The following is a 25,177-nucleotide window of genomic DNA, read 5'->3' on the forward strand; positions in this document are numbered from 1 at the left end:
AGTTGATATTTTGTGATAATTATGACACAACAAATATTGAATACGTATACCATAAATAATATTAATTCTTACCAGAATCTGTGGTCCACAACCCCTTGTAGTAAAATGGAATGACATCTTTTCCAACTGTAATAAGAAGCTGGATCATCCCTCGGAGCAAGAACGGGAATGTGGCAGTGGGATCTGCTTCGTACTCCTTTCAGCTTGCCTGCATGTTGTTTTCCACTCTTTCTTTGATACTGCGGATATGTCCAAATACATCTAGTATGGATATTATAAACACAACAGCAGTCATCATTATGTCGGTAGCCTCGTCCAGCATCTTCAATGTGCTGTCAACAAAAAAATGCGATTTTTGCAGCGTACTTTTTGTCTCCTGCACGTTCTACTCAGGTGCCACCCTTTGCCTAAACTAAACAGAGTATTTTGAGTAGGTGAGAACGTGTCTGACAGGAACAGTTTGCTGTTGTGTGCTAAATGTGTGAAAGGGCAACTCGTGAGAGCGGTTTTGGTGTAGTATCGTCATACTGCAGAATGATAATGGATCACTGTGTTCCCTGGGGTTAATCACAAATCAGTTCTATCATTACATAATAGAATGATTATGCAACTCACATTAATAATGCTTTGATATACCATTCAGTTGAGTGAGACAAGAAAAGGAAAATTATTTTTTTGCATCAAAGGCATGTTTTTGACAGGTACAGAGGAGACAGAGAATACAATCCATGCCTGGATACCAATGAATATCTACGTATTTGATGATTTAAAAAAAAAAATCACTTCGGAAAACAGAAGGGTCTATACTGTTCCTTATTTTTGTAGGAGGAATGCGGAAGGTAAAACAATGAAAGTGAACAGCAGGATTCATTCCCTTAAAAAAATTAATAAAAATAAATAAATAAGTAAATAAAATCAAGAAAGAGTTAAAGACTATTTGCATGAGTAAGCTTACTTTTCCTCTTATTTATCCTCAAAACCTTTCCTTGAGTTTCATTGCTAAGATGTGTCATGTTATTTGTCATGCTTTTCTTTGACACCATGACCAGTCGCGAATCCTACAAGTCGCCGGGGGAGACGGCGGATCGTGTGGGAGGGGAAACAAGTGGCGATTTTCTCTGATTTCTCCAGGGAGACCCAAGAAAAATGTGAAGGCTTCAGACATTGCAAGAAAGCACTCGACAAACAAATGAAGTTCAGCCTGCTGTATCCTGCACAACTGAGCATCAATGTAGGAGAGGGTGCTCTCTGGATCTTTGACAACCCCCATGACGCAATGAACTTTATCCAGAAATGGTGATCCCTCTGTCTCTCTCTCTCTCTCTGCTGATTAACCTGTCACAACCTTAAACATACCTGGGCAACTGTAAGACTAAATTTTAATACAAAGCTGAATAAAGTGACACACAGGCTTGAAGTGGTTATTTTCCAGGGGGCTGCAAAACCAGAATGGACTTATTTGAGTTGGGTTATAATATGGTTTTGAGACATTATTTTTTCCCTTTGAAGGTTTATACTGGTTTTTTCCAGTTGCAAATTTTGAAAATAACAGTTGTTGTTCTTATGTTTCAGTGATATGGCACACCACTCATCAGATGAGTTGTGGACCGTGATAGTGTGAGTATTTTTCTTTTTACCTCTCGTGTCCTTTTTTTTTTTTTTTTGATGATGACACATGACATTAGGAAGAGATTTGAGACCCTCCTTTTATTCCTTACATCTCATCCAAGGCCATACACAGGGTACAACAAAATGGAAGTCTGGTTTATCAGTACTACAGTATTTCTGATTTCCTTGGCAGATGTCAACATGTGGTAACAAGTTAAGTCTGTCTGCCTGGGGCATTAAAGGGCTTGGGGATCCTGTGAAAAGATGTAAGGTCGTTAACTTATGGGAAATCTAAACAATATATTGTCTTTCTGCAAGAGAACCATCTAGCCCCACATGAATCCAAGAAACTCTGTAGGGACTGTGAAGGACATGTGTTCTACAGTACTGAGTTTAATAGGAGTACGTGTGTGGCAACTCTAATTAGCAAATTTGCACAGTTCAAATGTTTAAAAGAAGTGTCTGATGATAAAGGTAGAATGGTCATTATCCAGGCCAATGTTTGGGGACAAAACCTAGCACTAGCAAACATTCATGCACTCAGTGGTGAAAACCCTACCTTTTTTATTGACCTGGAGAGTAAATCTGATCTCCCCATAATTCTGGGTGGAGATTTTAATAATGCCTTAGACAGTACCTTAGACCGTAGTGTTTGGTTCTAAGCATACCATCCAAGACAGTGCAGGTAGTTAAAGGTCTCTGCTCCTCCCTGGAACTTATAGATGACTGGAGGCTTCTAAACCTAACAGGCAGGGATTACACTTTTTTTCTCAAGCGTAAATAAAGTCTACTACATGATTGATCTATATCTATTTTCAAGATCTGTACTTCCCTCTGTATTATATTGCTCTGTTCGGAATTTTATCATTTCAGACCGTGCAACTGTCTCACTGGATATCTGCAATATTGTGATAACTCTCGGTCACCCAGGTGGGGACTTAACAGTTCCCTGTTACAAGATCCAGGTTCCAAAGACAAATTTAGGGCAGAGATTAAATTTTATACGGAAAGCAATGTCCCAACAGCACCCTCTGCAGGTGTGGCATGGGATACTATGAAGGCATATCTTAGAGGCTTATAATGCAACACTCAGCACATAAGAAAAAACAGTATAATACAGAATAATGTCATGTCATGACATGAGAATAAAGCTTACCATAGTCTACACACGAACTATCAGTCATATGATGACTAATTACGCAAGGTTCAAGTTGGCTAGTGCAAAAATTAGTGACAATTGATACGAACATGTAGGCCTACATGAAACAAAAATGCGCTTCATAGTTATTAAATTATTGTCGTCATTTTTGAGAGTATATATATATATATATATATAAACCCTGTTATATATATAAAGACAGAAAACTAGCATGAGCGAACCCTTCCGACATCTGCTGAGAGAAAAGAGAATCGCAGCTTTGAATGGCAGGAAACAACATGGCCGAACGCGAGGCTGACGGCAATTTCACAGAAATAGGAGCAAGATAGCTTTAAATTAGCTTGTACCAGGGTGATTTTGAAAATTTAAGGATGCTGGGTGATAAAACCCACAAATCTAGGAAAAGTCATGAAAGGAGGGTCCTGAAATTTGACCGAGTGCAAAGATTTTTTTTTTTTTTTTTGGGTCACTGCGGTTAGATGAGCGCCGCTCGGCGCTTCTAGGTATAAGTAGGTCAAACCAGCACGGCGCTTCTAGTAAAACGTTACAACGGTCAAATGACAGGCGCTCTGCGCTTCTAGTGTTAAGACAACATTTACCCAAATGTAAAAAAAAACAAACAACACAGAAATTACATTTCCCCTTCAGATATTAACAAAATGAAATCAGTCTGATTAAACTGGTCCCAGTTACCAGAATCCCTTGTAACTCACTAAATTTGTTCTACTTATTAAATCTAAATTCATTTACTAATTAAAATGTCACTTAATGTTACATTATATGATCTCATCAGCCGCAGCATTTGTTGTTTTGTTTGTTAAATTGTAAGACATAATTCCTTTGCACTATATGTACACAATGTTATATAGTTTACGACCACGTTTTTGTTGTTCGCATGTATTAGGTACAATACGTCCTTTGGTGACGTTGACTATAAAAGTGGAGTGACCACTGATAATTGCTTTGTACTGCGTGTAAGTGACATGAGGGAGAGAATAAAATAGACTCTACATTTTCTGTGTGATGTTTTATTGAGATGGAAAACAGAACAGAAAACGCAACACTTAAATTCTCTCTAATCTTTTATAAAGGTTATTTTGGGAACGATTTTTGTCTAATTATACTTGTTTAATACCTACGTTTGTTTCTTCTACTTTTAGGTATTTTAGTTTGCCGCAGTTTTTGTATTCCCGGTAAGTACCATGCAATTTTAAACCCAACTAAAACAAACAAAAGTAAATTAAACCTTACAACTTCGTCTACACATTCAAATTCCAACACATCACATTCATAACAAAATTTCAAGTCCATCAGCTGATTTTAAATGTTTGCGCAAACTCAATCTTTCAGTTCTTTTTCAGAGTCAAATCCTTCAAATAAGAAGAAAATTATTCATCCGACCGTGCCAACTAATCCGTGCTGCGAAGCAGTCCCGCGTTCGTCCGTTCTCTTGGGTAGGCTGGCCATCTTATTCCGCTGTCACTCCAGTAATGTGGTAGTTCCTCCGAAGAAAGTCCGTTCAAAACAATACACACAAAAAACCTGACCAACCCCTTCGTGTCGCTAATTCACAACTAAATTGCGTCAAAAATCTTCAAATAAAGCTTTTAATCTGTTTGTTTTCCCTCTCTTTTTTCCCTTCTAAGAATCAAATCTGGAAAAAAATCTTTTCACTCATTCTGGTAAATTCTCTCATTAATCCCTCTAGTTCCGTTTCCATTTATGCAGTAGCCGGAGCTAAAAGGTTAATTCTCCGAATACAATTGGTCGTTCTTTTTGTCTTGACACCTGACTGGTTATACTTTGGAGGCTTTTCAATCATAGTGTTTCATGTATTATTCGTATATTATTCAAATCTATTGTTCATATTCATTTCTTAATATCCTTTTTTTTAGTGTTATTGTGTATATTATTAATTAATCTATGTGTTTATTTTTTACAGGCTACTAGATTCTAAGCCTGGGTTACAGTAGGATGTTAGAGACTGTCAGTTTATGCACGGAGCAGGTTCTTAGTGGGATGTGATTGTTGGAGTTTGACAGACAAGTGCTCTTCCTGGTCAGTCTTTTCTACATATGGTGATTTCTTGCAGGTGTAGTTTGCAAGTCCCTGCGAGGAATCATCTCATCTGTTTTTGATGTATTATGGAGTATGTTGTTGAGTTGGCTATAGCAGGCCTACTTTGCATCATCACTGAGATACAGAGTTGGAACCTAGGTGTTGGTTATGGTGGAATGATGGTGTTTCCTAACTTTCAGATAAAAAGTTATGAAATGCTTGTTGACACTGATTGGAAATTGATCGTGAGCTTGCTGTCTATTGCAAAGCCAACACCATGGAGATATGGTTCATGTGTTGGTTTTCCCTTTCAAAGGAAGGTGTAGCCCACAATAATTTCAGAAACGTATTGTCATCAACCAGGTGGGTCTCAGTTGGAGTGACAACATGGATGTTAAATCATCTCAGCTAGCTACATGCTGAACATGTACAGGTATGTATATTTACACAGATATAATGAGGAAACAAACAGAGTTCAGGTTCACATAATAATTAGGTAACAAGGTGATTAACTAGTAAGCTATAGCTGGGCTCTGACTGGCCAAGATCAAGAAGGTAGAGACAGAGGCCTAATATGTGTGCTAATATCTGCTTACATTCTGGTTTTAAAGTATAACTGTTTAAACCATTTTCTGCTCCCTGTCCTGGTTTCACATCTATCAGCATAATTCATTGATTATTTGTATGAAGATTGTATTTGTTGTTAAATCCTGACTCATGTTCCATAACACCTTTCCTACAGCCATAACATATATTTATGTTTCAAGATTCAAAGCTGTCACATGATTTTATTTTTAACTTGGCAGTGATTTTGAAATATAGAGTTGTAAGGTCTTGTTTGAATTCATCTTGGGAAATAAAGATCAAAATAAATGCATGTACTTTGTTGACATTTTTGCAGAATCTTTTACTAATTCACCAACAAATCAAGAATAAATGTTATCACGTATTACACAGCCACATGAGTGACAATTTTAAACTCTAAAATAAAGTTTTACCAAGAAAATGCGATTAGTGATTACTGAAATTATGTGCCATTCTTTTAAGCAATGAATGATGCCAGCAAGATGATGACCAAGCATCAGTGAGGTCTAAATTAAAAATAAGGATTTTAAAGATTTTGAAAACAGTATTTTCATGAATATGAATTTATGAAAAAATGAAGTATAGGTGAAGTACAATTCAGGTGAAGTATAATTCAGAAATCTAGATCAGGTATCTAGACATTAAACAAGCGCAATAACAAAACATACCAACAGGATGATCAATCAATAATCCCACAGGCCAGAAAATAAATCACTATCTCGGAATCAGATTTGTAAAAGTAAACATAATGTGGTGTGAAGCACTGACATGAAGTACTACACTTGGCGCACCAGCCAAGCTCGTGGTTGAAGGCAAATTTTCCCTAGCGTGCTTTGGCCTTCTTTTTCTCAATGACCTGCCGAATTGCTGTCACTAGTCTTGCGTTGTTGTTTTTCACATTCTCGCCTGCTTTCGCAATCAGATCAATGATCATGTCGTGGTTGTATGGCCCCTGAAAGGTGCTATATCTGTCCTCCCACTCCTTAATATGACCTGAAGAAAGGTTGAAAAGGCAGACAAGGTTTTCCGAGGAGAGCAGAAAATAATGGGCATTTATTTGTGTTTATTTTTGTATACTGAATCATGTTTTTTATATGATCAACAGGTAAACAGTCTGTCAATAGTCAGATTGTCAGTGTTATAGAAACTACAGTGAGAAACAGTCCACTTCAGTGAACACTTAAAGATATCAAATAAGGAAATGAAGATGATAAAATGAGGAATTCACTCAGTTACCATCACAGTTGGCTTGGTTGAAAAGAGGAATGTGGATCACAGTTGGAGCTCCATTCTTCCCCTCAAACAAATAGAAGCCTTTTGGTTCAGGAGCAGGATCTGGTTTCACTTCAGGGAAAGGGATCTTCAATTTCCTGCACATTTCAGAGGTTTTGACCACAGTCTATAGATGAACAGAACATATTTGTTGTGTCATTGCATTCATGACTAATGGGATACAGTGAAGTTATTTTAGATATATTTGTTTTTAAGCTCATGGGCTGCTGTCGTCTATTCACTGGCTTTAGATCCAGAGACTAAGACGATCAGGAGAATCCGCCCATTCCTCACACAACAGGCGACCCAGCTCCTGATCCAAGCGCTTGTCATCTCCCGCCTGGACTACTGCAACGTTCTACTGGCTGGCTTGCCGGCCTGTGCCATCAGGCCGCTCCAGCTCGTACAGAACGCCGCTGCACGCCTGGTATTCAACCTCCCCAAGCACTCTCATGTCACTCCACTGCTTACTGCGCTCCACTGGCTTCCGGTAGCAGCCCGCATCCAGTTCAAGACACTGGTGCTGGCCTACCAGGCCACAAGAGGCTCCGCCCCATCATACCTTCAGTCTCTTATAACTCCGTACACCCCAACTAGGACCCTACGCTCTACAACCTCTGGACAACTGACGGTCCCCTCACTCCGGCAGCCGCTCCTCCCAACCACGCCTCTTCTCCGCCATTGCCCTGAGGTGGTGGAACGACCTCCCCCATGCAGTCAAGACTGCGGAATCTCTTACCATCTTCCGCAGGAAACTGAAAACCCATCTCTTTAGAACACACCTGTCCCCCAATGCCTAACCTCCCTCTCCTAGAAAAAAAAAAAAAAAAAAAAACCTTTGTCTTGTATCTGTGTTTGTTAAAGTATTCCAGGGGCGCAATGCGAAGGGGCAATTTGACGCTCAGTCTTATTGTGATCTCTGCTCACAAGGTATTAGAAATCCGACTGATGCACTGATTGTAAGTCGCTTTGGTAAAAAGCGTCTGCCAAATATCTAAATTGTTAATTGTAAATTGATTCTTGTAAAGCACTCATTTTGTTGTTAGTCAGCCATTTAATGTTCATTTTAAATCATTTTAGGTATTTTAGGTAAATGTGTTCACAACCTTTTAGTGATTAAAAAATCCCATAAAATGTGATTTAATCAATCAGAAATTTGGACAAAATGTACTGCTGTAAATGCAAATGTCTGCATTCAAACCATATTTCAGTTTCATAATTCATATTTCAAATTAGTATGTTATATTTAAAATTATGAATATTTGCCCTGGACTGTTGCACAACGTTCGAACTGACTTATAGTTTCTTTTAAATCATACTTCATCTGGCACACTCACAGCAGGTCCTACTAATTATCACATAATACCACACTACACCACATAATGCCACACTATACCACATAATGCCATACTGTACCACACTATACCACACTACACCACATAATACCACACTGTACCTCGTAATACCACACTGTACCACAGTGTACTACACTGTACCACACTGTACCACACTACACCACATAATACCACACTGTACTACACTACACCACATAATACCATACTGTACCACACTACACCACGTAATACCATACCGTACCACACTATACCACACTGTACCACACTATACCACATAATACCAAACTGTATCACACTGTACCACTCTGCACCACATAATATCACACTGTACCACTCTGCACCACATAATATCACACTGTACCACACTACACCACACTGTACCACGTAATACCACACTATACCACACTACACCACATAATACCACATAATACATCATAATGCCACATAGTACAACAAAGTGGAAGCTGGTGAGCCTGAAACAGAGGAGCACATTTGACATTAATATTCCCTGATGTCAGGCAGATGGCAAAAACTACAATTATTCACAAACTACAGGAAAAATGCTATACAATTCAGTAAAGAGAAATAATACTATCACAAAATGACACTGGTGATCATTTACTCTATTTACACGACTGGTGTTAATTATTCTGCGAACTGTTAGTTTTATTGTTAATCAAGGTGGATTAACGGGAACAGGTGGAAATTAATGATAAATTTAATAGTGGAGGTTTGCTCCTCCTCTGTTTCCAGCTCACCAGCCACCACTGTTACCACACAATACCACACTGCAGCACATACTACCACACAGTACCACCCATTACCCCATACCACTGCTCAATGCCACCTAATCATCCACAGTGTAACGTAATGTCACATGGTGGCTCACCACACATTCCTGTAGTTTGTGAATAATTGTAGTTTTTGCCATCTGCCTGATGTCAGGGAATATTAATGTCAAATGCATTCATCTGTTTCCAGCTCACCAGGGAGTTCACAAGAGTGATTAAAAAGGAGCTTAAGCCCCTTCAGGTTGATTATAAGGAAATAGAGATTGGTTATGGATGCCAAGCATCTTGTGTCTAGTCACAGAGAGAGAGGGAGAGAGAGAGAGAGAGAGAGAGAGAGAGAGAGAGAGAGAGAGAGCGGGAGAAATTGTTATCTTTTTCTTTTTTATCTTTTTTTGACTGCATTGCAGCAAGAGAACATAATTTCACTGTATCTTTTGGAATAAATTATGCCAGTCGTTTTGGACATGACTGTGTGCTTCGTCACTCATTTGAATCATAAAAATGTGTGTGTGTGTGTGTGTGTGTGTGTGTGTGTGTGTGTGTGTGCTCATATGTATGCTTGTATGTTCATTTCTGTTTGCATCACCTCCATGTGGTCCCAAGCACCAAAGTCAAAGGAGATGATGAGATCGATGTCTCTCTCCTCTCTCAACACTGAGAAATAGGGAGAGTTGATCAGCACCGCAGCATCCTCATAATATCTCTTCTCCTCTCTCAGAACAGAGGGGTCCACATCTTTCACTGAGATTAACAATCACAGGAAATAACATTACAGTTTTATCAGTGTAATTTGTCCTCTACATTTACTCTGTGAATGGTATCTGAAAAGCACACTTAAATGTTGTTCCTACCTTTCATATCATAGAGGAAGTTGTATGTTGTTCCCCAGATCCAGTGCATGACAAGCTCTATAGCCCTGACAATGGCAATCCATATCTCTGTGGATTTAGACATATACACTTAAATCATAATACAAGCATGAGTTCAATATGTATTTTACCCATGTCTTCACACATACAAAAGTTCTCTAAAGATAAATACCAGTGCCATTAATGTCTTCAAAAGCCATACATAGATGGGATAGATCCCACAGTGGATGGGAACATATACATGAGTTTCAATTTTTCAGTGAAGAATGGGCAAGAGAGGGATTGGAGGTTAAAGCAGGACCACTGATTGGTAAAGAATAACTCCAGAGTAGTTCTCTGTCATATACAGTTAATCAATAATCAAAAGGAAGCTAGTTGGAAAGACTGACTGTGTAAGGTGTATTTTGGGGAACTGAGATAAATCGATTGTTTGAGATTTCTCTTGAGTTTATTAACTGTCTGAACTTTGTAATTGTTTTAAATTGTTTCCAGCTAATTAGTGGGTGGCATTGTCTAAAGAGCTCAAGGTCTGAGACAGAGTGTTCGGGAATTAGAGTTGTCTCAATTCAATGTATTTCAATTCAATTTATTTCAGTTTTGTTTCTATAGAGAACCGATAAATAACTCCATGAGGAACAGATAATACTACAACAGAAATACATCCTGTTAAAATGGATTGGACCCTACTGCTCCAAAGATAAACGGCAGTTTGCATGAGACTGTAAAGACATTTTGTAATACCTTAATAATGATATGGTCCATGTGGAGGGACATTTCATAGCCCCAGTGCAGTGAATTTAAAGAAGCAGAAAGTAGTATTTCTGATTTAGTCCAATTGATTTTACAGTCAGAAATATGGCCAAATGGAGGCAAACATGGATTATGTATATATAAAAATGGATTATGTATATACAAAAATGTTCTTTTTCAGCACTGAGGCTGACCATTGAGATTGCCTGTACTGGTTTGTATGTCACTGCTTTGGTTATTCTGTCTGATGGCACATTCCAGAGATGGAACCTTAGTGGTTGCAGTGGTGAATCACAGGCTAGAATGAAAGGTTCAGTTATTTTTCTATTTATAACAGAGGCTTCAGAAGTAGAATCTGTGAATGAGAATGATTAAACATGGGGCTTCAGTTACGTTGTCAACAGACAAATTGCTAACCAGTAAGGCTACTGTAACAGCATACAGGGTTAAGAAACAGGTTACCAATCAAAGACAGCTTAAAAGGAAATGCAGGTTTTATAAACATTCTAACCCACACTGGCACAAGTTGTGTATCCCAAACCAATGGGCCAAGAGTTCTAGGTAGTTTGAATATTAAACATTTTGTTGAGATTTTAACCATTTCCACACATTGTTTGAATAGTTGACTGAAAAACTGAAAAAACTCACTGTCACACATTTCCTTGAACCAATCACACAACAAGTGGCATATGGTCAGGGTGTAGTCCTTGACTTTCTCCCTGGAGAGTTTCTCTTCTGCTGGCAGCATGATAAAGATCTCCTTCCCATGTTTATCCAGCCTCCCTGCGGAGGAGACAACAGCTTCAGTGTTGGATTTGTTACTCTCAGAATGTGGCTTTTCACATGAATACATTATTTGAAGCATAAAAGATTTTGAAGAGCGAACTGTACCCTTCAGCAGTTCATTCAATGTTGCAATCAGACTTGTGGGGTCTTCATTTCTCAAAACACAAATGTTCAGCTCCAGTAGGGTTAAGAGAACTTGGCAGCCGGGGGAGGAGTGCTGCTCATGGCTAATGAAGTCTGTGTGTGGAGGAGTGAAGAAGGTTGTTGTAACAGAGAGAGAGAGAGAGAGAGAGAGAGAGAGAGAGAGAGATGTTTTCTAGGAAAGGCAGTTCATTTTTGAATATATAATGAGAGGAAATCCTGAGGACAGAACAATGTGAGTTATGTAAAATTTACGAAGATGTGAAACCTAGAATTAGACTGAATTAATGAATGACAAAAATAAGACATTAATACGTTTGATCCACTCCCAGATTTGCTTTAGTATCTCCTCCATGTCAGCTAGGGCACTGCCACAGAGTCCTATGGAAAATACCACAAAAACTCAAGTTAAATTTGCCATGTCTTTAGTAACACACAGTCTAGGTCAAACAAAAAAGAAAAAGAGAAGAGAGAAACAAACAGACAGCCATGTTACATCCCATGCAATTATAACTATGTAAGTGCACAGCTTCAATGAAATTTTAATAGAATTATAAGAAACGGTTCTCTACTTGTCCAATGCAGCATATACCTTGTAGATACAGCATGTCGATCTCAGGCTGCTCTTTCATCAATTCTCCATTTTCAAACTGATTTCCAAAGCAGAGTCCACAAAAGCCCCAGTTAGGGAGTATCCAGCTTCATGAGGTGTAATCTCAAACCAGGCATCTGTACAGAAAACACTGTCAGATTTTCACCCTTACACGTCAAACACACACTAAGTTATGTCAATGTAAAACACGGAGCGAGACATAAAGTATTGAGGTATACATGCACAGAAACAGCCCCATAAAATGTAACATGAAAACAGACACTATACCTTTGAACAGTCTGTCATATTTGCAATCTTTGTCTATCACAGTGTAGATGGAATATGGGTCTTTGCTGTGATTTCCTCTCTGACTGCTTATAGTTTTCTCATCAATCTAAAAAATTACACCACAGTTTTTATTGACTCCTAGATGTTTTTTGTGTGTGAAAACTAAATGTCATTTCAAAGAAAATCTGGACACAGTGATACTCCAATATGCTTTCAAAACAATGTCAAAGTATAAAATATGTGCTGCTCAAAAGTTCAGGCTGGTATTTTCTTGGATTATCTACTTTGTGCTCTCTTGCAGTGCGGTTTTCTAATTTGATATCTGAATTTACCTCTCAGTTTATTTATGAAAGCTGCAGGATAATGCTTATTTGTCTTTATAAGGCCAAATACAGACAATAAGTAACTACCACACCAACCACGGCAGACAAATGGTTTCTTCAGTCTGTGTGCACTCTCTTGCCACATTACTGAATACACTTACCTCTTTCACGATCATAGTGACAATTATTGCAGCCCAGATGTCTGTCAGGGAGAAGTTGTCCTTCTTTTCCCAGTATTTGTACAGTTTTGTCAAAGCATCCAACCCGCTGACTCCAGGACCATCAAGCCTTTTAATGATTTTCTCCTGCACAGCATCCAGTTTGGTGGACCAGTCTGGTTCTTTGTATAAGGACGTCATGCACCTGTACACCATATCCAGAGTAAGAAAGAGCTACATATGGGCCCAATGTCAATTATTTTAATTGCATTAATGAATAGTATTTATTTCCACCACAAAGCCATACTATTTGTTAAGTATGTTGCTTTGTCGTAGGCTTTGTTGCCTCTGAAGAGAAAAATTGTGTAAAAACTATCAAGTTTATTTAACATGAATGTGCAGTAGACTGTATTTTGATAATGTCCAGATCTAAGACAGACTTCTATTCATGACCACCAGTTTATATGGTGAATGTCCATGTGTGTGTGGACAGTACCAAGTGGATCCTGAAACTCCACTCAGATACAGCATGCAGTCCAGTAGATCACACTTCCCAAGTTGAGCCAGTGATCCCAATAACCCCAGCATGGCTCGCTCACCTCCTCCAGAGCCCAGCAGTGCAATTTTGGGTACTTTATCCTACAAGACAACACATGTGACATACAGATTTACATGAGCACACTAAGCATCACCTCTGTACTTACTCTGTAAGCCTCACCTAGTGTGAACAGTGGGACAATAGGACCCAGAGGACAAGCATAAAAATTGATAGTTTGTCTTTGGAGCACATAAACAGCTCAGGTAGGGGGGTACGCATCTCATAAGACCGGGTAGTTTGATAGTGATTGATGCACATGTTGATCAGGACACCAAACCTCTGTGAAATTCTAGTACTTGCCTGAGCCATACTCACCAGGTCTGGTGCCAGCAGAGAGGTAGGACAAGGAAGTTTTAATTGTCTGAAGTTTAGTGCCAGTGCCAGTTTGCATTTGTTAGTCCATTAACTACAATGCAACATCTATTTCAGCATCTGTTTTGGTGTTATCCTGGGGGCTACTGTCACTCTTTGTGTTTGGTTTTATGATGAATTTGTGTTGAGGCAGTGCCATGGACAAGGTACACTTTTACACCTACAATATTTGGTTTTAAAATATGACACTGGTTCCTCAGTTTTCCGTTGAGTTTCCTCAGTGCTTGGATAGACAGCTGTAATTAGTCAGTGCATCTTTTTCAATGATAAACTTGTGCACTGGTGACTGTACAGTTTGTATTTATGGGCTGTATAAATTTCCTGTGGCCACTAAAGTAGGCGATGACATCTTTTGCACCACTAAGAGTTTGGCCAGAGAAGCGTGGTACTACCAGACAAGGTAAATCTTGTTTGGCAATTTAGATTCGTCCATTATGGCTGGCTATTGGAGCTATTAGTGTTTTGATGTGTGTTGCAACTTTTTAACTTGCGACGAAGAATGAAGCTGTTCATACATTTTTAGGCGGCCTGCTGAAGTAGCAGTTATGGTGTAAAGGTGGCTATGGCTGCAGTGTGCCACAACTGTTTCTCCCAAAATTGGATTTTTCCCAAATTGAGCCTCTTCTCAAAACTCTATTATTTCCACTCATGTACTTCCCATATCTGTTTTTCCCATGATATTCCTATATCTGTTCTTCATGTTTTTCCTAAACTATGTTTCTAAACACTGTTTTTCTCAATTGCCATTTTCCACTGTCTTCCGATATAAAAATCTTAGTGTCATCACCTAAGTCCATTAAACTTTCTTGCGAGCTCTGACGTCTGGGTTTGGGTGCGTGTGTCTGAAATTCTAAATTTAATGGGCAGTGTGCAATCCACTTGGCATAAAAGTGTGTTTGAGAATGTGTAATCGTTAAGTAGGTTTCCGCTGGGCCAGCTCCTAGTATACACAAAGGGGGTCACCCTGACAGGTTCAGCGGACATAGTTTCTTGTTGGTTTACAGAGTGCAGTGTTATATCTACTGTGCTATTTTGTGTTTTGGTTTTAATTGTGCATGTCAGTGTGGTACAAATAAAAGGAAACAATCCACACACCAGATGCACAGTCTTAATTTGTCTTATTATGGAATCTGGAGTGGGGAACTCCAGCCTATAGTGATGTTAGAGGACTGTGCAACCCATAATGGGAATGACAACAAGTAACTTTTTGGGTAGTACAGGCCACTGCAGAATGACAGTCAAATGCAAAAATCACAGCTACAAACAAAAAGCTGAGAGTTCCATACCTGACTGCAGGGGATCTTGTGTCTCTGTAAACACTGTCGAACAGTCTCTCTCCTGTTGGTAACATGCTGCTTCTCTCCTTCATTCAGAGAGTGACCAATTCTGACTTTACTGCTACAGAGGCAATCCAAACACAGACAAGAGATATTAAAACATGCCCCCCCCCCCCCCCCCCCCCCCCCCCAACACACACACACACACACACACACGATCCGGTACTACTTTTAGTTGTAACAGTTGTGAGAGAGAACAGAGAAACAGTTGTGGCACACTGCAGCCATAGCCACCTTTTAGCGACTCTGCAGCTGCCCTACGCGTGAACTGCCTAATTTAAATACCAACGCCTAATTTAAAACCAAATTAAATCTGGGATTAAGGTACGTGAAACTTTCACTATGGCAAATGCTCAGCCTGTTCAGTGTGTCGAGTGCAGGATGTTTAGCCATTCTTCCTCCGTCATTAATAATAGCTCTGTTTGTGCTAAATGTGCATTAGTTAGCTCCCTGACGGAGAAGATTGTAGCATTAGAGATGCGCATCCAGATGCTAGAGAGGCTTAGTGAGAGTGAGAATAGCCTAGTTCCTGTAAAAGAAAATCTGGATGGCTCAGGAAGAGTTAGCAGCTCTCCGACTCCGGCACTAGAGCCCTCACAGCGGGGCGAATGGGTGACGACTCGGCGGCATAAGTGCAAAGCCAAAGCTAACGCTAAGGCTAGCCCACGAGAGACGCACCACTCCCCGCTTCACGTGTCAAACAGGTTTGCCCTCCTCAGTGAAACACCCGCTGAGAAACCTGAAAGAGCTCTGGTTATAGGAGATTCCATTCTACGGCACGTGAAATTAGCTAGACCTTTAGGGGCACCAGCAGCCTTAGTTAGCTGTATACCGGGAGCCAGAGCGCCGGACATAGCAAGTAATCTTAAAGTGTTAAGTAAGCACAGGTTTTCTAAGGTAGTTTTTCATGTAGGAGCTAACGATATACGCCTTCGTCAATCAGAGGTTACTAAAAGTAATATCGTAGAGGTGTGTAAATTAGCGAAGGCGATGTCCGATGCAGTAATATGCTCTGGCCCCATCCCAATCCGGCGAGGCGATGTAGCTTACAGCAGGTTATGGTCGCTGAACTGCTGGATGTCCAGGTGGTGCTCTGACAACAATGTGGGCTTTATAGACAATTGGAATAGTTTTGAGGGCAAGGCTGGCCTCTTAGGGCGAGACGGTGTCCATCCCACTCGGGAAGGTGCTGCTCTCATTTCTTGTAACATAGCGCATAGTCTCAGAACAGTTAATCCGTGACAATCCAGAGCGAAGGCCAGGGAGCAGGCAAAAAGGCTAAACCGACCGTCTGCTAGCTGCACAGAGTCGTCACCCAGGTTAAACTATATTGAGACTGTGTCTGTTCCCCGACCTATACGAAAATGTAGAAATACTCAGAGAATTTGTTCTAGTAATCTAATTAACATAGATTTAAATCATACAGAATGTACCGCCAGCACCTTCGATCTAAAACTAGGACTGTTAAATATTAGATCTCTTACTCCTAAAGCGCTCATTGTCAATGAAATTATTACTGATCAGGAGTTTAATGTACTGTGTTTAACAGAAACGTGGATCAAACCAAATGAGTACGTCGCATTAAATGAAGCTAGTCCTCCCGGATACAGTTATATACACCAGCCTCGTGTAACTAGCAGAGGAGGAGGCGTTGCAGTTATTTATAATGATAGCCTAGGCATCATACAAAAACCTCTACATAAATTCAATGCGTTTGAAGTTCTTTATACAAACATAACATATGTAGCCACAAAAAATACCCAGTCTATCACACTAATTATTATCTATAGACCGCCTGGGCCGTACTCTGAATTCCTCTGTGAATTTGCAGATTTTATCTCAAACCTTGTTATTTCTTTAGACAAAGCTCTAATTGTCGGAGACTTTAACATTCATTTTGATAACCCACAGGACCCTCTGAGAACAGCGTTCGTGTCCATTCTAGATTCAGTAGGGATTAATCAGACGGTCATAGGGCCCACTCATAATGGTGGCCACACCCTCGATCTTATACTAACACTCGGACTAAATGTAGGAAGTATAGTCACATTTCCACAATCTGAAGCTATCTCAGATCATTATCTTATCTCATTCAAAATATTTCTTAGTAATAATATATGCAGCTCGCCACGCTATCATAATAAACGTACGTTTACGCCAGCTACTACGCAGAACTTTATCAATAATCTCCCAGAGTTATCAACTTTGACTGGAACAATGTCACACCCCACAGAACTTGATCAGGCAACTGAATCTTTAGAGTTAACATTCCGCAACACCTTAGATAATGTGGCCCCACTTAAAAGGAAAATAATCAGAGAGAAAAAACTAGCTCCCTGGTATAATGAGCACACACACGCCTTAAAACTTACCACTCGAAAATTAGAACGTAAATGGCGCCAAACTAAATTGGTAGTATTCCAGTTAGCATGGAAGGAGAGCCTCCTGAGCTATAGAAAAGCTCTTAGTGCTGCTAGATCAACATATCTTTCCACCCTAATAGAAGACAACAAAAATAATCCTAGATTTTTATTTAATATCGTATCAAAACTAACTGGGAATAAAAGCACCTCGGAAACAGGCACACCATCAATGTTCAGTGGCGACGCATTTATGAATTTTTTCAATAGCAAAATTGAAAATATCAGGCAAACAATCCAGGCTATAAATTTTAAACCAGATAATTTGATCACTAACACTGTAGATAACAATATAACTATATCAGATCAGCGATTAGAATGTTTTACTCCCCTTCAGGCGACCGAATTGACCTCACTAATTTCTTCATCAAAATCACCAACTTGTGTACTAGATCCCTTACCTACACGTTTCCTTAAGCAGATACTGCCAGTAGTCATCGAACCGCTTTTAAAAATAATCAATTCCTCCCTTAGTACTGGCTATGTACCTAAATCTTTTAAACTAGCAGTTATCAAACCCCTAATTAAAAAACCTGACCTTGACCCCTGTTCATTGACCAACTACAGGCCAATATCTAACCTCCCCTTTATTTCCAAGATCCTAGAAAGGGCTGTAGCACAGCAGTTATGCTCATACTTACATAAGAATAACATCCATGAACTGTATCAGTCAGGATTTAGGCCTCATCACAGCACAGAGAAAGCACTGGTTAAAGTTGCAAATGACCTCTTACTGGCCTCTGATCAGGGTTGTGTCTCCTTGCTTGTGCTACTTGACCTCAGTGCAGCCTTTGACACCATTGATCATACCATTCTCCTTGATAGACTAGAAAATGTTGTTGGAGTTAAGGGAACGGCCCTCTTATGGCTTAGGTCCTACTTAACTGATCGTTATCAGTTTGTTGATGTAAATGGTGAGTCCTCTGCACATACTGAGGTAAAGTTCGGAGTCCCGCAAGGTTCTGTTTTAGGCCCACTGCTTTTCTCTTTATATATGCTACCTCTAGGTAATGTTATTCGTAAACACGGTATTAGCTTCCACTGCTATGCTGATGACACACAGTTGTATGTCTCAGCGAAGCCAGACGAGAGACACCAACTTAACAAAATTGAGGAATGTCTAAAGGATATTAGGCACTGGATGCTTACGAATTTCCTCTCACTCAACACTGAAAAAACAGAAGTACTTGTACTAGGATCACATGCAGCTAGGAGTAAGCTTTCCGACCACATAGTTACTCTGGATGGCCTTTCTCTTTCATTAGGTGCAGCAGTAAAAGATCTTGGTGTAATTATTGACCCCAGTCTTTCATTTGAAGCTCATGTAGATAATATTACCAGGATAGCCTTCTTTCATCTTAGAAATATTAACAAGATAAGAAATGCATTGTCATTTCAAGATGCTGAAAAATTGGTTCATGCTTTCATTACCTCTAGATTAGACTACTGTAATGCCTTACTGTCTGGATGCTCTACTAGGTGTATAAATAAGCTACAGTTAGTTCAGAATGCAGCAGCCAGAGTTCTTACTAGAACCAAAAAATATGATCACATCACCCCTATCTTATCCACACTGCACTGGCTCCCAGTCAAATCTCGTATTGATTATAAAATCTTACTATTAACATATAGAGCATTAAATGGTCTTGCGCCACAGTACCTGCGCGAACTCCTGGTCTTTTATGATCCACCACGCCTACTTAGATCAAAAGGTGCAGGCTATTTGTTGGTACCTCGAGTTATGATGGCTACAGCAGGGGGCAGAGCCTTCTCTTACAGAGCCCCACAGTTATGGAATAGCCTCCCAATTAATGTTCGAGACTCAGACACAGTCTCTATGTTTAAGTCAAGGCTGAAAACTTATCTGTTTAGCCAAGCCTTTTGCTAATAGCTCTTTACTAGGCAAAGGAGCAGATCTGGAGGGTTCTCGGGCATAGATTGTTTGGTGAACTGGGATGTTTGGATGCTGTCGCCCCCCCACTTTAACATGTTCACTCAGGTTTGTTGACTGTGGAGTGGGTGGCCGCCTTGTGTCCCAGAGTGCCATCATGTCCATATTACCTTCTAGCTCTCCCTTTTAGCTATGCTGTACTAGTTAGTCTTGCTGGAGTCCCTGCCTGCACTCGGCACACGATGTATATTTACCTCAACCATTATGTGGAAATGAACATCTAACAATGTCCCTCTCTCTCTCTCTCTCTCTCTCTCTCTCTCTCTCTCTCTCTCTCTCTCTCTCTCTCTCTCTGTCGAGCCACACATGCTACTCCTGAGACACCAGTGATCCTGACTCCTCCCGCCCTGTGGACTGATCCATCCTGGTGTCATCATCTTCCATCCCCCGTCAGCCTCCTGTCTACATCACCATCCCCTTTGTTCATGCCCCAATTTATTTTCAGCTGTAACTGCCCACGTGGTCGGCACCTATTGCACACCTGTCTGACCAAGGAGGGGTCTCCTCTCTCTGTGGTCCTCCTCAAGATTTCTCCCATTTTCCCATTTCCCTCTTGGGTTTTTGGGGAGTTTTTTCTTGCCCGCCATGAGGATTAAGTCAGGGGGTGCCGTCATATTTTGATTTGACTGTTGTGGCCTGTAAAGCCCCTTGAGACTGTAAACAGTGATATTGGGCTCTAAATAAACTTGAACTTGAACTTGAACTTGAACTTATTAGCTATTAGCATACGTTCTCATCTATGGGCAAGTAAAAACAGTTTTCATGATGTTTTACCTTTGGCTCTGTTTGCTCTGAGACATCTGTAAAAGTAAGAAATAGCCGTAAATTATAAATACCGGACATAAAAAAATGTAAATCTGAATTATGTTCAATTGTGCATGGTCAAGAATAAGTACATGTGCACATATCAAGAACAGCAATTCTGATACGGATGTTCCTCCTACAAATAAGGTAGTCGAATCAAGTTGAACTATGCAGTTCCATGAAATTCTACCTTTTGACTCAAAGCATCTGCACAACTGGGGAATTCTGCATTGGTGAGTGGGATCCTGTTTAGGAAAACTCTGTTTTTCATCATTATCCAACAAGTAACTAGGCCACATGTTTATAAGCATGGTTATATGTACAAACATGAAGAACTGGGCTGTACCAGGGCCTAACATGTTCCAGTACTGCAGGCGTAAAGAAACTAGCAGTTCTGCATTCCAGTCTAAGAGCTCAAATGAACCAGAGCCAGCTGCTAGAAACAGGCAAGGTAGGACAGTACCAGTCATAAACGTCCACAACAGCATCCAAAAATCAACCAGTAATCTATCTGTCTACTACACAGGGACTCCTGTCAGGCATCATGGCCACCAAGATGAGTGATCATCTGTGTTAGTGCATTAGCACTGACCAGAAAAGAACTGGAAACAACACCAGAGGTTCAAAGCACCAGCTCCTGAGAGGTAGCACTGTCCACCAAGGACCAGACAAACAGAGCAACTTGAGCATTGCCTGGATCAAATACAAGAAACCATATGACTAAGTGCCACAGAAATGGATAATTGAATGTCTAGCATTATACAGTGTCAATAAGACACAATCTTCATCAAAAAGTTAGTGGGCCTCTGCAGGACAACACTAAGACAGCTGCCCAGGTGCCCATCAAGTGTGGCATACACCACAGAGATACGCTATCCCTGCTACGGTTCTGTATTGGCCTGAGCCCCCTTAGCCATATAATCACTAAGAGGGGCTAAATGTACATGAGGCTCATGAGCAGCACTACCATCAGCCACCTCCTGTATGTGGATGACATCAAACTGTCCACAAAGACCGCAAGAGACATTGGCTCACTGATCCACCTGATCAGGTTCTATAGCAAGGATACTGGGTTGTTGCTTGGACTGGAGAACTGTGCTCAGGTGGTTGTAAAAAGAGGAAAAGCGATCACCATAGGGGGAGCTGAACTACCATAAGGTCACATAACAGACATACAGGACAGCTTCAAATAACTGTGGATCCTACAATCACACAGGAACCATGAGGCAGAAACTAGAAAAAAGCAATATCCAAGTACCTCCACAGAGTGACACAGGTTTTCAGGAGCCAACTGAATGGGAAGAACAACATGAAAGCCTTATGCCCAGCCATTCATCAGATACCCAGCCACCACTGAAAACACCTCCCAATGTGTGGAGAACTCTACTCAAAATCCAATATCCAGAGACTGTACACCAATCAGAAGGAAGGAGGAGGACTCAACACCACTGTCTACAAGAGTATAAAAGCAACAGCCCTCAAGGATAGGCTGCTAAGATAATGTCTCAAACAGATACAGCAGAGGAATGAGGCATAGGAGATACTATGGCAGGACTGTACCAGGGACAGGTAGCAGAGGTGGCTGACATGGAGAAATCCTTTGAGAAATCCTATCATAGAAGCACAGGAACAAACACTCAGCACCAGATTAACTGAAACAAGTGTGTACAGTATCAGACAAGATTCAAGGTACAGACCAAGCAGCAGAGATTCTATACAGGAACATCTGCCACTGAAGGACAAGCTAGAGAGGACATGGAAGGTGAAAACCAAGGTGGATAAGTGCACTACTCTAAACTGTCTTCAACAGTAAATATAATTTTTTAAAATGCTGAAAAAAAAAAAATGCTAAATACCAGACTGGATCCAGGCTAGGTAAATTTGGACACATTATAAATGAGATACAGATGTTCCTCTTTCAAATAAGCTCAACAAATCTAGTACAACTATGCAGATTTATTCAGCTCTGCTGATACCTAATGTTATGACTTATGGACAGCCTCTCCTTCAGGAAGATCGAATCTCATTGTAGCCCATACTACCCATAATCTCCTGCTTGACCTCATGGGTCATCTTCACCCATCTTCTCACATTTCACTGCAATAGTATCCCCTTTCACTGATGTATCACCTTTTAGTATAATGGTATTGGATACAGCAGTACGGTGACACAATTTTGCCATAAAACCACAGAAAAATCCAAATTCTTTCACTCTGACTGTGGATTCCCTCTCTGGAAGGGACCCTCCCTGCTTAAAGAGACACTATGTCTCTGCAGAAGAAAAGAACAAAGAAATGTTTTTAGCTTGATGTTTTTATCCCCAGTTTTGTTGGTGCGCAGCACAGATGCTTGCGCATTACACTCACATATCACACATAGCTCCTCCTTCTTTCTTCAGTATGCAGCTGGGTGCATGCCCACATACACGCACGCTCTCTCTCTCTCTCTCTCTCTCTCTCTCTCTCTCTCTCTCTCTCTCTCTCTCTCTCTCTCTCTCTCTCTCACACGCACGCACGCACACACACACACACACACACACACACACACACACACACACGTGCATCTTTGCTCTTACACTCATTCAATCTTACTCTGAATACTTGTACATAGCTTCATTACCATCATGTTACCATTTGTGCCTTGATCATTCTATTTGCTGCTGATTATTGATTGTGCCATATCAGTATTAGTTTGCCAGGTAGTGAGAAAAATAAAACCCTTCATCCTATCATAATATTAGATAATAACTGCTTGTGATTAGATCATAATTGCTTATAATTAATCTCCAGGTCGTATGCATTCACCTGTATATTAATAAATGGTATCATTGGAATAAACTGTTGTCCTGTCTGTTCTTGCTGCAATATTCACTGAATGCCAACCTCTGCCATCAAAGTATTCCAACTGCCTTCATCAACCTGGTTGTTCATGAGTGTTATAGATTAAGTAGTGTAATTGCAATACATTAGAACTGCAATACTCACTAAGACTGTAGCAGAGTGTTACAATTGGATTATTCAATTAATTTTAGTAGTTTAATTATAAAGTATTAAACACCAAAGTTAATGGTTAATAATTTTAGACTGATTTATACGATCTGATAATCCTATTGCACTTACATCTTTTGGTGCCCCTGTGTTAGGATTGCTATTGTATCTACAAAAGAAAATAAATAAATATCACCGTTGTGTATACATAATTATAAAATATGTCAACAGTTTGTATACTACTTAGCTGGTGGTTGTTACATTGCTTTTGTAAGAAATAAACTAAATTACTCAGTAATTTTCTTTAAACATGAAGCAAATGATTGATATTTACCTCTTTCTCTGATGGCTGAAATCAGTGTAATGTGGTTTATGAATACAAGATTTTATATAGTGTGTGATATGGGAGGAGTTCTGAAACTAAGGAATGTGGGGACATGCAGGAGCATGTATTCTTCAGGAGGTAATGGAACTAAAATAAACATCTGCAACAAGAACAACATTCTGTTTTACTCTGTACACTATAATAAAATATAAACGTAAAATAAAAATAAATATAATTAATCAATGAATCATGAACATTTTTTATGAACTTGTGAGTTGTAATGCCAGTAGTATACATCACAGAGGGGGTAGTTCTGTGGAACATTTGAGCTATCAGTCAGCAGGTATGAGTTGAGTGCATGGGGCTGGGTTAGTTTGTTCTGTTGTAAACTGGTAACTTGGTTCAGATTTCCAGGATCAGAGACTGAACAGATGAGGTGGACATTACAATTTAAGTGCATCGAAGTACCTAACACATGTGTTAGAGTGAATACTGTGTTGTATTCGATTGCAATTTAATTGTGTAGTGAAGTTGTGTGCCGTTGAAACAGTGATTAGTTTTGTTTTTTGTTTGTTTTGTTTTGTTTAGTTTTTTTCCAGAAACAACGAACAAGACATTCCTTTACTTTTCTCTTAAGATTGTTTGATTGCCATGTCTTGTAGTAGTACAAGTAGGTAACTACAAAATATAACAGCAAAGCCTACAAAGACTTGTTGGATCATGAAAATGGTTGGTCAAGGAGCCAACAGACCCACCATTCCAATGATGCAACAGATCAAGATGGTGGTGCCCTTAAAGCAGAAAAGAGATTTATATTAATTTTCCCCCAAATGTGGTAATATAATTTACAGTTTCACAGAAATAATTTACAGTTTTCAGTTTGGACATTTTTTTTAAATATATGTGGCATGAGATTATGGAAGGTGAAAGCCCTCACTGGACACTGGAGCAGAAATTTCCCTCAGGACCTCACTTAACTTCTTAGACGGGCACGTGTCAAGGATCTACCACTACAGCTTCTGAACTTCACAGCCTCTGGTAGCACATAGTCATCACTGCCTAGGGGTTACCTAGAATAAACCTTTTGTGAACTGGCAGTCGAACACCCTATCTACATGGCCTCCCACGAGGACATAGTGGTTTTGATTTGCATATGTGTTTGTTTGGCCATTCGTTTGTTTCCTATTTTTTGCAATCTATAAAAATGTCAACATCCTTCATTTTAGGATCCTCATATAATCAAGGTATATTAATTGAAACCTTTTCTGCCTTTTATTATTAATATTATTATTATTATTATTATAATTATTATTATTATTATTATTATTATTATTATTATTATTATTATTATTATTATTGTTATTATTATTAATACAGACTAGAGAAAGCAATTATCGGCTTCAGTGTTTTCCATTTGTGTGGTGCATTAGTCAGTAATTACATCCCTAATGGGACTTTGCAAACCGAACAGAGCAGAATTCTGGAATAGATGCACTTTCTCACATAGTTATTATTGCCAAGGTTTGCTCTCTTGAGATTGCCTCCTCCATTTTTTCTTTAAACTGTCGTTTGTTCTATGATAATAAAAAAATATGCTTATCTAAGATTATCAGGAAAAAAGCCAGAGTACCTTGTAACCGTCTAACCG

General features: G+C 39.7%; 1 pseudogene; it reads right to left on the bottom strand.

The window, feature by feature from the left end:
- Nucleotides 1–6,233: 6,233 nt before the first annotated feature.
- LOC115824887 (cytosolic phospholipase A2 gamma-like) lies at nt 6,234–15,096 on the bottom strand (annotated as a pseudogene).
- Between the last annotated feature and the right edge of the window lie 10,081 nt (nt 15,097–25,177).

The sequence above is a fragment of the Chanos chanos genome, chromosome 12, assembly GCF_902362185.1.
Source record: "Chanos chanos chromosome 12, fChaCha1.1, whole genome shotgun sequence".
Taxonomy (NCBI): Eukaryota; Metazoa; Chordata; class Actinopteri; order Gonorynchiformes; family Chanidae; genus Chanos; species Chanos chanos.